Consider the following 10,947-nt stretch of genomic DNA (forward strand, 5'->3'; position numbering starts at 1 on the left):
GAATTAGACAGAGGAAGGGAAGGGGTAGAAATAGTTCAATAGAACATCATAAAAAGGTTTTTTTTTTTTAAATCTGTCTGTCTTCTGTACAATCAGTTTTGTTTGTATTGATTTTATCTCAATCACAAGGTTCATGAAAGTATAAGCATATTACCTATGTGAAATTAACACAGGATGTAGGCAGAATGTGCTTTGTGGGTCTTCCAACTCTATTTTGTTTCTTCTTAATTATCTACAGCATGAAAATTTCTTCAAGACTGTAGATTAAATTACAAATTGGATCTAATATCCTCTTCAGATTATCGTATATCCTTTTACTGGTTCCAATATTTTAAATTTGGAATCATTTTGGAAATTTCTGAGCTAAATTTTAGCCTTTTAAGTAATTGTTTTAGAACAGAATTTACTATATTTCTCAAATGTAATTTCTCCACTTTTCCTCTGACTAGAGTGTTAAGCAGAACTCCTTTAAAATTGTATCTTTTCACAGGAGAATCTTTGTTGTACTCTGGTATTAGGTGTTTCTTTGTTCATATTTATTCTTGGCTTTCCTTTGTGTTTTTCTAGCTGTCAATTAACCTTTTACTAATTTTTAGTAGTTAGATATTTTCAGATTATGTCATCTAAAATTTCTTCAGTATTTTCATTTTTTGTTTTTCTAATTATATTCTGATTTGATTTTGGCAGACTTGCGAATTTATTCTTACTCTGATATTTTTTTAATGACCCATTGTTATTGTAGAAAGAAAACAAAGGTACATATCTCTTCACCCTTCCCTGTCTTGATTCATAATTGTGTTTCCAAATCCTTAGGGCAACATCGATCCTATTCTGTGGGCCAAGGTTATGCCCAATTGATCGACAACTTGAGACCATTAATCCACACCTCAGGCCAGATCACAAAGTCCTCATCCCCCCGCCCCCGCCCAGGAACTTCAGGGCTCTAATGTAATAGTGCACATGTCTGTGCAGTAAATGCTATGTATACCAGCATACATTTCTCTCTGACATCTTTGCAGCACATTTGTTTTAGAGCTGACAAAATGTCTATCCCGCCATGCTCCTGCAGCAAGTGGGGTTTCGATTTGATTTGTTGTTTTACTATTCTTCATTATATATAGTTCTTTGAGAATAATAACACCCAGACTGTGCCCTTCTTTCTTGTTTTATAAATATTCATTTCTTTCTGATGATATAAAAAAGATTGAAATGAAAGATTCAGGTTTTCCTGGGGGAAAAAAAAGAAAGACAATTTTCAATTACTATGCTGCTTTATCACATGAGCAGTTTCATTTGCCTGACGGCTTCATTGACTGGTGTCAGGATAATGGCAAGCAAGGAGTGTTTTGTAGCTTAATGCCACCCACAGAGCTAGACAAAATATTGCTTTTCACATGCACTACAAAAAATAGCAGCTATTAATTGTGCTGCTCAACCATCAGTTGATCAAGCTGGAGAAAACAGAAATGGAGCATTTGCCATTTAGGAAGCCACTTCTCTCAGATTTCGAGCCATTAATTCACAGCTTTGATCTCAGACTCGGAAATATTTGCCTTATGTTTAGTGGATATTTACATATTGTCTATCAATGAAACAAAATTCTAAAGTAGTTTGAGGCCACTGGCTGAGACTGGCTTCAGTGTTACAAAATGCTGTGTTTTTCACTCCAGTTCAATGAATTAGAAATCTAGGAAGAGGTATTCAGTTTAAACTATGGACTCATGCTCATAGACAGACTGTGAGATACATGCCAGGCAAGTGCTGAGCTACAGCCATAGTTGTTGGCCCTTTCTTACTAAAACAATAATCACTATTACAATAATGTTTGGTGCTGAGGAGATAATTCAGCAGTTAAGAGGCACCTATTGCTCTTGAAAAGGACCTGGGCTAGGTACACTGCACATGTATGGTAGTTCCGTCTGTAAACTCCAGTTCCACTGCATTCTATGCTCTCTTCTGACCTCTTTAGGAATCAGGCATGCATGTGATGGACATACATGCATGCAGGCAAAACTGTGATACACATAAAATAAAAATAATATGAATATTAAATGATGTTCACAGCCTCATACTCCCTCTAGTTTCTGTGAGACTGAAGCTCAGGAGAATAGCCCAGCCAGTAGTAGAGGGTCTTCTTTGCCAAATGCCTGTCCTGGAAAGGTTTGATGATCAAGTTAGGGGTGGTACAGGAATCAGGACTGAACTATAGTGGATGACATCACGGAGATAGATGGTCTTAAGTGTCTTGCCAGTCACTGATAATTTGACATATTTTTTCTTTCAAGGGACAGAATTTTATTCTATTCAGCTTCAGTGTGAGCTGCAGACTTACTTTTTCTTTAAGTAGATTTTATTGTTAAGCATGTGCAGGTCTGTTGTCTGTGTGTGTATCTGTTCATATGAATGCAGGTACCCATACCTGATCCCTCTAGGTCCTCTAAAAACACAATAATTGTGAGATGCCTGATGTGTGTTCCCTTGGAACAAAATTCTGCTGTTTGCAAGAACAGTATGGATGTCTCAACTACTGAACCATTTCTCCAGCCATGGTAATTTTTAAACAGTTTCATATGGAGACCAAGTTGCTCTGAACTCACAGAGATCCATATGACTCTGCCTCAACGGTATTAAAGTCACTTGCTACCATACGACTCATTTCTACACTTCCAATGAATAAGTGAATAGAGTACAATATCTGCAATGGCAAGAGCATCTGTAAGCTTCCTTATAACAAGACCGACCACAGTGCATTGTATCTTGATCTCTACTGCACTTCTCTCTTTTCCCTCAGTACTCACCCCAAACCTGTATCACACACCTTTTCTCTGCAGGAAACCAGGGACTGCATTAAAATAGCTCTATAAAGAAATCTATGTAATAATGGGCAAAGGCATTTCCCCAGCATGCAGAGAGTAAGCTTAATCACCAGAATGAGCTTGAAAGACACCCAGTATGGCCTCCATTGCTGTATGACTACAGGCCAGGCCAACAGTTGGCTGATAATGCCAAACAGTCGATAAACTAGAGCCATATATATAATGTATTCTCTTATCCTGGTCCAGAGAAACAGATGATAATAAGTGTTGTTCTAAGAATATTCATTTTAGAGAAAATTTTATATATCTGTAGATAGCAAATATGCTGAACTAAGTTACCTAAAGGGAAAACTATAAAAGAAATTAACATAAGGCAATATTCTTTCTCATATCAATTCTGTAATATCGTTGACAGGTTTAGTCTATCTCTTGAAGTATGAATGTTTACTTCTTCTAAGGGCCCTTATCATTTTACAACTACATTAACATCCCCTGAGGAGGACTCTATGCACACCCCATGTAGAGCATGTAAACATTTTCCATCCTGTTCTATTTGTTGAAAACTCAGAGGCCCCAAGCATACTCACCTTAATAATTATTTTTCTACTGCACTATTAATAAGGCAAAAAAAATGTACTTGCTGGTCTTGGCTAAGACTAACTGAAAGTGGAAAAAAGAAATAAACAAATTAGAGTTTGTAATTCTACTGTGATAAAATGTCTTAATGCTAAAATTGCATTGTAAAGCCAGGTCGTATAATTTCAAAGGGAGGCTTTTTAGTGTACATTGCACATTAAAATGCATTTGTATGTGCATTTTAATTTGATAAATGCTGGCACCTCCCCATTCAAGCTGCCAAACAGTAGTTGACAAAGATTCCAATAGGGACTAAAGCAAAACAAAAGGAAAAATGTCTATTTTAAAAGGTCGATTCCTTCACTGGACAGTCCTAGAGCCACATTCAAAACATCTCACTAAGGCTCAGAAATCAGTATCATCCCTCAAACCACATGCCAGCCATTAATCATTCTTTGTATGTACCTATAAAAGGAATGTGTTAAAATATTAACAGCACTGCATTCCAAATTTTGCTAGCAAATGTATCACAGTCTTTCTACTAGCTAAAATGAAGATAGTGGCTAAGATCTTCTGCTTCTATTTGCATAAGATAATAGTGGGCTTGAAGTTCAATAATAGATACTTGGTCTGTATAACATAAAGATGATTTGTATTTGAATGTTTTAAAATGTAGAGTTTGACAGACTCATAGATCAAAGCTGAGGTATAAGATAGAAAAACTAAAATTTGTCCAGTGTAGTGGAACAATCAAGAATACCTGTCATTGAGAGTACTGGCTGATTAACAGAGCAAACAGTAGTGATGTCGGGAGTCAAAAACACTGTTAAATTTGAAATATTTATTTATATTTAAGTCTAGATATTAAATATGAAATTGGTATTATAAGTCTGTATTTTGTGGCTTGTATGCTAAAACGTTTGATCTCTTGCTGGTGGCTGTGTCTTGGGAGGTGGTCCCTTTATTGGAAGTAGCAGCCATCAACCATGCACTTCTGAAAGTTGTATCTGTCTTTTGTGACTTACACAGTTTTTATTCATTCTATATAGATAAACAGCTTTATCCCCATAGTCTCTTCCTGGCCTGGACTCTTCTGGTTACTCCCAAGTTCAGAATGAATGGAGGAAAGAACTGTGGACTGAAACTATTGAAATGTCAGCCAACACAATTTCTGCTTCACCTTGAGGTGTTTTGACACAGTAACAAGAATAGTATCTAATGGAAGCAATGGTCATTTTGTGACACTCAGAGCTATGATCAGATAGTAAATGCTTTTGATTTCAGGAGCCCCTTGCTGGTCTGAAAAGAGTTTCAGTGTTTGTTAACTCTATGTAAACCAGGGAGAAAAGAAAAACAAAGGAAGAAAGAGAGAGACAGGGGAGTCATGCTCACAAAAAAAAAAAACCACACACTCTGGACATGAAAGAAATGGCTACACTCAAACTTTATTGTTGCTTTCAGCCTTTTTTGGGTGATTTGTTATCAGTAGTACCTTAGTCAATGGTGTTTGAAGATAGAATCTAGAACTTCTAGAGCAGTGGTTCTCAATGAGTTGGTCAAATGACTCTTTCACAAGGGTCATCTAGACCCTCAGAAAACACTGATATTTGTATTATGAGTAATAATAGTACCAAAATTATACTTATGACATATTTAATTTTATAAAATTAATTTTATGGCTAGGGGTTACTATAACATGAGGAACTATATTAAAGGGTCAGTATTAGAAAGATTCTTGCCAGAAGCCATGTAGGAGAGATTAAGGCTAGCAAGTGAGTTGTCTGGAGATGACCCACTGTTTGGAAAGGCTGCCATGGGTAAACTCTGAATTTCAGGGCTTTCGGTAATTCCACCTCTGAATTTCTTCCTGCTACAGATGCATATGCCTTTCCTGTCCCTGTTACAGAACCTCACTATTCCTTCTCATTCCCCAACTCTATTCGGCAGATATTTTGCAGATCAATAGAAAGATGAACTCTCATGTAGTAAAGCTGTGTAGAAAAAATTTCATAATTCCTAATAATGATTTTATAGAATTCCTAAATCTGTACAAGTAATTTCAAGCCCACTACAATACGAATCGAGCTCAGTAAAACGTCATGTGTCACAGGCTAACTGCACTGAGAAGAGAAACAGGCTTGAGGCAGATTTGTAATCAAGGAAAAATATTCACTCTAGGTCAGGTCCAAGGATGAAGTCACAGGTATGCACTATGATGAAGCAAGGCCATACAAAACAGTTGCTTTGAACTTATAATGAGCTTATAGAATGCAACACTGCTTTGAAATATTGACACTCTAAATAACTCCCACGTTTATAACACTTTATCTATGAGGTAATTCTTTCTTACATAGAGAACTTTTGTCTAAACTATATGAAAGGCTAAAAGCAATAATAAAATTTGAGTGTAGCCAATTCTGCCACATCCAGAGTGTGTGTTTTTCCTTCCTCTCTCTCTTTCTTTGTTTTTCTTTTCTCCCTGGTTTACATAGAGTTAACAAACTCTGAAACTCTTGCTAGACCAGCAAGGAGCTCCTGAGTACAAAGAGCCAGAGTAAACTAATTCCTTTACTTAATCTCCAGCTGCTAAACAGCAGGTGTTACTCACCAGATGCTGGGCAGGATTTGATCTTAGAATAGGAAAGAGTTAAAGACAGAAGAATCAGCAAACATAAATCAGCTTTGCTTCCCCTCCCCAATTCATGACTCCATATCCCATGGCTGCCTTCCTTAGAGAACTGACACCTTGGCTAGCCTACAGCGGGTTCTCTAGTTAATGGACTTGGAGAAGTTCATACCCTAGGCCTGCCTTGGGATTTAGTACCAGGAGCAGAGGCACACAAGATGCAGTGATACAGTATTGGCAGATTGTTGCCCTTTAGTGCTCCAGGGTGATGGAGATGGGTCCCTCTCACAGTAAAGTACAAGTTGATTAGTAAGAAACTAATTCTAAACCTGGTACTTTCCATATATTTTGACCAACTAGTTTTGTTTTCCATCTATGTTGAATAAGATTTTAGGTCTTTATTCTCAAAAGAAGACAGGAACTCATGTTTGGATGAGCTTTGAGGAATGTAAAAAAATAAAAGCTCATTTTTAAACTAGCAAAGCCATACTCCTTTTTAAAATGGAGTGAATGTCTCTAAGTGTGACAGCTACATTTTCCCTTCTAAGGCTCTGGAAACACCATGAAAGAAGCACAAAGACTATGAGAGCCATAGGGTCTGAGATATGCAATAAAAAGACATCTTCCACACATGATATAGCGATTACATTCATAAACTCACTATACCTGTTGCTCACCTTCATGAGACTTGCACAAGACTGGGCCCCAAAATTTCATCCTGGATGGGTAGAAGGCCCATAAAATTTCAGTTCTCCCTGAAAGAGTGTCTTCGGCTAACTGAGAAGGGAATGTGCCATTGTTTTCAGTGGTATAGCCACAGATAAGTTCTTCATACTCCAAGCCACTAATGAAATCATCTCTAATTATGCTCAGTGGGTCACATTCAAAAGAAGACATAAAAAATACATGGTAGGTACTTGTAGGAGAGAATCCATAAGGAAAGGAGGCATAAGAGACGAGACTGGGGCTGAAAATAGCTAAATTTGTTACATCAATAAATGAAGCTATTAAACAATTAAAACTTATCCAATAAAACTACTACCTTTCACTGGGCGATGGTGGCACACACCTTTAATCCCAGCACTTGGGAGGCAGAGGCAGGCGGATTTCTGAGTTCAAGGCCAGCCTGGTCTACAAAGTGAGTTCCAGGACAGCCAGGGCTATCAGAGAAATCCTGTCTCGAAAAAAACAAACAAACAAAAACAAACAAACAAACAACAACAAAAAAAAACCTACTACCTTTCATTCATTAAAAGCGGTTTCTTCATTTTGCTTTAAGCAAGCAGGAACATTCAATACTTTTCTGAAATTTGTAAAATATTCCATAAATATTTAAATCTATATGTTGAGAATAACATATGCAGAACATTGCTGGGAAAGGAATACTATCAGCCTTAGATGTACTATCATTGAGGTTTTATTTCTGGAATTTTATTGCTTTTCTGTTTGTTTTGTCTGTTTGGAGAAATTTTTATCTAGCACTGTGGTTATTCTAGGTACAACATTCTGGGTTTTTTGAACAATAAGAATTAAAAGAGAATCTGTTCTAAACAGATGGGTACATAATGTGTTTTTCCCCAGAAGTTATTTAATTGCATATTTCAAAAACATAGAGCTATAATTAGAGATTAACCATTAGTATTTAACAATATTCATTCTTTTCTATCAATCAAATTTTTCAAAAATAAATGATCTAACAGAATTAAGATGTTGACAAGAACAACATTCAGGAAAATTATTTGCTTTTGACTGGGACATTCTAAAATTTGGAATGAAAAAAAAATTTTTTTTTTTTTTTTGTTTTTTTGAGACAGGGTTTGTCTGTATAGTCCTGACTGTCCTGGAACTCACTCTGTAGACCAGGCTGGCCTCAAACTCAGAAATCTGCCTGCCTCTGCCTCCCAAGTGCTGGGATTAAAGGTGTGGGCCACCAGTTCACATAGCCTTTCAAGCATCATTATATTCCAGAAGTTCAAAGTTTTTATTAAATAATATAAATATAAATTTGATTTCATATATTTATTTTCCCAGGAGAGGGCACACATGTGTATGTGAAGTCAGAGGACAATTTTCAGGTGTCAGTTCTCTTCTGCTATGCAGATTCCAGAGGCAGAAATCAGCTCATCAGAGACAAGCACCTTTATCTACCGTGCATTTGCCAGACTATGTCCTTCCCTCTCTCTAGCCAGCCTCCATCTTCCTCTCCTTCCTTCACTTTTCTCTCTTTCTCTGTTATGTACATATACATAGTCAGTGTATTCAGTCTGGCTTTGAACTCACCATGTGACTAAGGATAATCTTGAACTTTTTTTTTAAACAGATATTTTCTTTATTTTCATTTCAAATGTTATCCCCTTTCCTCATTTCCCCTTCCAAATCCCCCCCCCCCCGAGCCCATCCCTCCTCCCCGAGCTCACTAACGCATCCACTCCAGCTTCCCTGTCCTGATATTGCCCTATACTGGGGCATCCAGCCTTCATAGGCCCAAGGGCCTCTCCTCTCATTGATGCCCAACAAAGCCATCCCCTGATACATATGCAGCTGGAGCCATGAGTCCCTCCATGTGTACTCTTTGGTTGGTGGTTTAGTCTCTGGGAGCTCTGAGGTTACTAGTTAGTTCATATTGTTGTTCGTCCTAAGGGGCTGCAAACCCTTTCAGCTCCTTGGGTCCTTTCTCTAGCTCCTCCATTGGGGACCCTGTGCTCAGCTCATTGGTTGGGGATAAGCATCCATTTCTGATTTGTCAGGCACTGGCAGAGCATCTCACTCAGCTATATCAGGCTCCTGTCAGCAAGCATTTGTTGGCATCCACAATAGTGTCTGGGTTTGGTGACTGTATATAGGATGGATCCCCAGGTGGGACAGTCACTGGATGGCCTTTCCTTCAATTTCTGCTCCACACTTTGTCTCCTTTATATCTCCTTCCATGGGTATTTTGATCCCCCTTCTAAGAAGGACTGAAGCATCCACACTTTGGATTTCCTTCTCCTTGAGCTGAGATGAAGATTCTATAGAACTGTTTCTTATATTAGGATGAAACATACAACACAGTCCAGCCACAAATTCATCTTATGTCACGCAGTTCATATGATCTAAAGGTGAACTCTGTAATTGTACCTTAGTATGGAAGTCCATGTATGACTTCTGGTTATGCTGATTAATAAAATTTTTGAGACTTGAGTAATGAATATATCTATCACATCGGCATGAAGCACTTCCCTCCTGGTAGGGATGCAATGATCACCTTTTCATTACAGTTTGTTTCTGGTTGCTTTACAAGTTCATTTCTTCCTACTCTTTAGAGCACACAATAAAATTATAATCATTCATTTTTTCTTTCTAATATATAAATTCTGAAAATATTGAAGTAAAAAAGAAAATTAATAGTTGCTTGAATTTAATGCTAATGTCAATAGTTAATACATTTCTCAGGACTGAAAAGACAGTCCCCAAGGCAATCAGCTTGAATATTGAAATCTTAACAGGTTCAAGTCCTGAAAATTGAAACAATGAAAGCCTCAGTAAATTCTATCTGTCCTCCAAAATAGGTGTCCTGTAGGAGTTGTTTGTGAGAGAGAACACTTGCTCTGGGTCACAGCCCAGCACCTTAAAAAGCAAACACCATATAAGAGGAATCAAAAACAGATCTAAGGAAGTGCTTGGCTGAGTTATAACAGTGAAAACCCTTTTGTTTTGTCCTGTAAAGACACTGGATCCAGCTGATATGATTTCTAATGAGTTAAAACAGCAATGGACTAAAGATGTCAATAATGTTCTGGAGCAATTCTAGACTTATTACACTCAGAGTAGGCAAGCAGAGTCTTAGGCTTTTGTTCTGTCACGGGCATTCTTTCTGCTTGATTCAGAGTCTGTAAACAAGAACTGACAAAACCGATTTCCAGTACCCAAAGAAATATAGACATGGTACAAAAAAATGGGGAAATTAAAAAAGATGCTAATGTTGCTATGCATCGATGTACAGAATTCCACAAACAGCAACAGCAGTACTGCATCATAAATATAAACACTCTCTTTTACGGGATGCCATAATCTAGAAGAGAAGGGGAAACTACTGTTTTAAGTACATGACATCAAAATGTAGTTATGGACCTGAAAATGAAGGCTGGCTAGGTCCATTGGAATAACTCCATAAAATCCACTTATGTCTAACTCTCATAATATGCTTTTCTTATGTATACAAATGGTATTTACTTTCTTCTGCACTGTCTTAAGTTGTCAGTATTGTTTCACAGTTTTCTGCTATGTATTTTTTATCTTTTTATCATTCCTACTATTTCAAATATGAACTGTATAAAGCCTCCAGAGTAGTCTAACACATCTGTGTGTTTTCTGCAAATTCAGTTCTTCAAAAGTTCACCATCACAGTACTGACCTTATGTACAAACATTGTGTCTCAGTTCAATGGACTGTCTTTCAATGACCTTGTGTACATGAGTACTTGTAAGAGGTTCAATGGATATTTTAAGGTCTCAGCTTTTTGGGAGATGTTGGTTGCCTGCTTTGTTTTCTGATCTTGTCAATGACTTAGGTATCTTGATACTGTATTTTAGATGACCACAGTTACAAAGCTGTATGTGCCAAGCAGTCAACCACATTAATGTGTTTATGCATCCTACTTTTGGACATATTGTTTTACTGATACAATTTATTTGCTCATAAATGTTATGTTCATGTAACTGTCAGTATTATTATGTGTTTATTCTTGAAATATGTATGCTGTCATCACTAAATTGATTGTCTCAAGTGGTCAATGAAGTTTTCTGTCATGATTTTATGTTTCTCAAATAAATCCCTTCAAATGTAAATGTCTTTTGATGAATTTCAAAATTATTTTTGCTAGAATGCTATTTCACCAGTTTCCTTTCCTTTCCTTTTCTTTCTTTCTTTCTCTCTTTCTTTCTTTCTTTC

Source organism: Mastomys coucha, unplaced genomic scaffold (assembly GCF_008632895.1).
Source record: "Mastomys coucha isolate ucsf_1 unplaced genomic scaffold, UCSF_Mcou_1 pScaffold9, whole genome shotgun sequence".
In the NCBI taxonomy this organism is placed as follows: domain Eukaryota; kingdom Metazoa; phylum Chordata; class Mammalia; order Rodentia; family Muridae; genus Mastomys; species Mastomys coucha.